The 4,982-nt window shown below is 40.6% G+C and overlaps 1 long non-coding RNA gene across 1 annotated transcript in view; it reads right to left on the bottom strand.

The window, feature by feature from the left end:
• The window catches only part of LOC109951738 (uncharacterized), an 8,636-nt gene extending 3,866 nt beyond the window's left edge, over positions 1-4,770 (bottom strand). The window contains exons 1-2 of the long non-coding RNA XR_002273658.1: positions 4,696-4,770; positions 127-129 (exon numbers count right to left, since the gene is read on the bottom strand). This is a non-coding gene — a long non-coding RNA (uncharacterized LOC109951738). The remainder of the gene's footprint in view (positions 1-126; positions 130-4,695) is intronic.
• Positions 4,771-4,982: the final 212 nt, after the last annotated feature.

Below are 4,982 nucleotides of genomic sequence, written 5' to 3'. Positions count from 1 at the left end.
CCAGGGTGGGGCCCTGGTTGCGCCATAACGGGCGACGTCATGGTCCTTGACCCTTATAACATTCCATTTTTTTCCCTCCATTATTATTTTCAAGTAGCAACAAGAAGATGAATTTCCAAAAAGCACAGTCTCTATAATTAAAGCAGAGCTGTATAAATAGCAGACATCTCCCTCTTCTTTCCTATACGTATGTTCTTTCCTATATATGTGAGTGTATCTCTGAGTGTGGTTCAGTCTTCCATGACTTTGTTGAAGCAATGACTGGAGGCTCTTGAGCAAGTGAAGCATTAACACCAGCAATCGTCAGAGAAAGATTTAGAAGAATAAAAGAATGTAAATGAGTGAGAGAAAAATGCTAAATGAGGAGATGGGGCGATAAGCAATGGAAAGCCACTTTGTATCAAGCACCTTTTAATCAGTACTCTCACAATGGGGGACATAAAGAAAACAAGGTTGAGAGAGGCTCCTGTTGACTGTCCAGGCAGTGAAAGTTGCAGTTTTATGGCTAGCTGAGGAGAGTCCTCTTAACCATTTTTATGCCACCGTACTAAGCTCCAGGCAAAATGGATTACACTGGCAAGGCCGTCTCCAGGCATGTTGAGTTTAGCTGGGATTTAGACTCCCAACCTGTAAACACAGGAGGCTGTGTGCCTCTGTCCTTCTTCAACACCTCGGAGGGAAGATCATTAAGAGTGCAAGAAAGCTTAACTATTTCCTTAATAAAATCTTATATTCCGTGCATGCATAGCATTATCCATATTAAGGCAAAAGTCTTTGATGAATCTGTCCCTGGAAATCTGTTGAATCTGACTGTGAAATGGCAGGTCTGTAGGCCAATACTAGAGCCCATGGCATGTTTTCATCAAGTGTCTCAGAAACCTATCTATAAACCACACTGAACTAATGTTGCTTTTGTCAGCGAAAATTATGACTAAATATCGTTGTCAACAAACCTTTTTCACATGATGAAAACGACGAAATGCAACGTAAATGCTGGTCATGTGACGATGACTATAATTAAATGTATAATGCAATATTGTTGACAAAAAAAAAACCAGACTAAATGCGATAATAAAAACTATGCTAAAATGTCTCTAAAATGAAATGTTATATTTCATCTTGTTTATTCACGTTATTATTATTTTTCAGTATTTCTGTTACCTGTGTCTTGATTCAGGGGCTGCATCAGGTCGCACTGCACAGACGCAGGCGACATCACTTCCTTAAGCCCCACTCGCGGCATTATTTAGAAGATGACAACAAACAAAGTCTGACACACAGAAAGGGACCAATGGCCGGCCATCGTATTTGGGAGAAAAAGAAGAAACGACATTTGGAAAAACTTTCATTACATAGAAGTGGAAAAGAAAACGGAATCTATTGTGGAAAAAGATGGGGAGAAATGTTGCCACAAAATCACACAAAAAGTGTATTCGATGTATTCTTGAGTCTATAAGGTAACAATAATATAATAAGATAACCTTGTTTGAAATGGGTTTGGCTAAAAGAAAATTTTGGTTTCCTCTATACTAACTAGGTACTTATACTATATTGACTGGGTTAAATAAAATTGCATTACTAAAAAGAGACTAAAATACAATTTTCATTGACTAAAACTAGACAATGTCATCAGTTTTCATCGAGTAAAACTAGATGAAAATAGTCATGGATATTTCTGACTAAAATAAGACTAAAATGCTCAGACTTTTAGTTGACTGAAACTTGACTAGACTAAAAAGAGTATGAACGTTACTAAAGCTAATAAAAACTAAAATGACAGTGTCACACAAAGACTAGACTAAAACTAAAATAACAGGCCGCCAAAAACAACTGTACATTGGTTCAAATGCTCCTACATCACATTAGCACTATAGTTAGTTATGAAGATTCCAGCATTTCCCAGAGGATTGTATATCTATATTTATGTATCTGTACATTCATAAAAAGGACCAATAATCACATTCATGTGTATATACAGTAAATTATTTAGCTATGCTAGCTGATACCATAGCGTTACTGTCTTAGGATAAATTTCACACCCAACTTCAAATGCTTTTTTAATTTAAAAAAAGTTCCCAAAATAATAGAGTAGTAAATGTAGCAGAAAATATGTTTGTGAATGCCATACGATAATAATGTAGATTCAGCATTGGCACTTATACAAGGCAGAAAAAACTAACATTCAAAACCTAGAACTGGTGCTGACTGGGGGCGGCTGTGACTCAGGAGGTAGAGCAGGTTGTTTCCTAACTGAAGGATTAGCGGTTCGATTCCTGGCTTGTCTAGTCAACATGTCGAGGTGTCTTTGAGCAATATAATATCAAATGTTGCTGACAAAGATTAGTAGGAACATTTAAGGAAGAAAATGTTTATGCATTATGAAACTGTGTGATCCTTACATCTATATATCAGTATCTATCCAATGAATTTTCTTTACCTTAATTTTACTTTCTTTCGGTGCTAGATTTGATGGATGTTGATTTTGTCATTACCCTCACAGCAAGCCTTTTCTGTCTGTCTCACACACTCTCTGCCTCCCTATCACCTCTGCTTTTGGTGTTTGTCTGCTCCACTGCAGACAAACACATCCATGCCTTTGGCTAAAGCAACAGGTGCAGCATTTCCTCTGCAGTAATTCTGCACTGTCTCTAAGGTAGGGCTTGTCTCTAGTTGGTAAACTAGGCTATAACCATGTAAGAGCATTATTTCAACAGAAACATGTGTGCTGCCTGTCTCATTATTCTGACACATCTGAATGACAATGCTACATCAGATATGATAAATTTGAATAGGTCGCAATTTAAATATTGCATCATATGCAGCAGCTGTCTTATTTTATTTTTTTTAAATAAATGCTCAAAATATTTTCCCAGCACTCTTTTTCATTTTAATGTGGTTGAAATCATCACTGTAATTGATTTTGTGACAATCTAGGATATATCTCACCCCCACAATCAGAGATTGGGTACCAAGCCCCAGTAACAAGCCAAGATGAGTTTAAGGCAAGAGCAGCTGACCTGAGATTGAAGATCACAACCAAGATGGACACCTGGAATCTCCGTGGCCAGTTACCAAAACTAAGTGAAGTGCCTTCTGAAAGTCTAGTAGAGGATGTGAATGCAGCACTACAAACAATCCCTACTACGACCATCACTGAGACCAGTAAGCTGATATACACCACAGCAACCATGATCCTTCAGATGCTTGGCTATAAGTTCAACAAAGGCCACAGGAGCAGTATCCTCTATGGAGAAGGAGGTTGGAGGCCAAGATCAAAGCAACAAGGAGAGAAGTTAGCCAGGTATTGGAATTGAAGAAAGGCATGATGAAGAAAGGGGTACCTAAGATATACAACACACTGTCCATGCCTGAGGCCTTAGAGACTGTCAAGCAAAGGCTCACAGCCCTGGCCACCCGGCTTAAAAGGTACACCAGGGAAGTTGAAGCCAGGAGAATAAACTGAATGTTCTTTCCTGAGCCATCCTAGGTGTACTCTCAGTGGCAGGGTAATAATGTGAGAGCAGGCCCACCAAAGGCTGGATACTCAACACTTCTGGAAGCACATATGGGAGAAGGAAGCATCACATAACAACAATGCCCAGTGGCTGGTGGACCTGACAGCAGACCACAAAACCCTGCCTGAATAAGATCCAGTAACCATCACAATGGCAGATATCCAAGAGAGGGTCTCAAGTATGAAGAGCTGGACAGCACCAGGCCCTGACATGATCCACGCCTACTGGTTAAAGAAGCTAACTTCACTCCACGAGCACCTGGCAGGACAAATGAACACGCTACTAATGGACAGTCCTGATCCTGAAGGACCTTCAGAAGGAAGCAGTACCATCCAACTACTGCCCAATAACCTGCCTCTGCACGACATGGAAGCTCCTGTCAAGCATTACAGCAGCAAAGATGGGCAGACACATGGCTCAATACATGAGCAGGGCCCAGAAAGGAAATGGTAGTAACACCAGAGGAGCAAAGCACCAGCTACTGGTTGATAAAGTAGTCACTCGAGACTGCAAGACCAGACATAACCAACCTGTGCACTGCCTGGATTGACTACAAGAAAGCTTATGACACAATGCCTCACACATGGATCCTGGAGTGCTTGGAACTGTACAACATCGACAGGACTCGAAGAGCCTTCATCAAGAACTCAATGGGAATGTGGAAAACAACCCTAGAGGCCAACTTCAAGCCAATTGCACAAGTCAACATAAAATGCAGTATCTACCAAGGAGATGCTTTGTCCCCCGCCGCTGTTCTGCATAGGGCTGAACCCCCTCAGCCAGATCATCACCAAGAGTGGTTATGGATACCAACTATGGAATGGAGCAACCATCAGCCACCTCCTCTACATGGATGGCATCAAGCTGTATGGTAGGAGTAAATGAGACATCGACTCACTGATCCACACCACTAGGATCTACAGCCAGGACATCGGAATATCATTCGGACTGAATAAGTGTGTTCGAATGGTAACAAGGAGAGGAAAGGTAGTCAGAACTGAGGGGATTGTACTACCAGAAGGCAGCATAGCAGATGTTGAGGACAGCTACAAGTACCTTGGGATCCCACAGGCAAATGGGAACTATGAAGAGGCCGCAAGGAAAGCAGCATCTACCAAGTACCTGCAGAGAGTAAGGCAAGTCCTGAGAAGTCAGCTGAATGGAAGACCAAAGTCTGGACAACTTTGCTTCTCTCTCTGGTTATTTTTGTCTCTCACTTCCTTCTCTATGAAGTTTTTTGTGTGTCCTTGTGCTTGTATCGGGATTAGTGAGTGTCAGAGCCACTATTTAGGATGTGTTAGGGTGATTTTCATTTTTAGATAGAAATGAATATAATTAGTTAGGGGTTTTATTATATAGCATACATAAGTTCATATACTTTAATCTCACAGTTGTGTTTATGTTTATGTAGTTACATATCTATATATCACCCTATGTGTTCATTGAATCACTGGTCAGTATTTACTG

The sequence above is a fragment of the Monopterus albus genome, unplaced genomic scaffold (assembly GCF_001952655.1).
Source record: "Monopterus albus unplaced genomic scaffold, M_albus_1.0 scaffold404.1, whole genome shotgun sequence".
Taxonomy (NCBI): Eukaryota; Metazoa; Chordata; class Actinopteri; order Synbranchiformes; family Synbranchidae; genus Monopterus; species Monopterus albus.
Note: the sequence above shows the minus strand (reverse complement) of the source record. Positions and strands in the feature narration are given on the sequence as shown.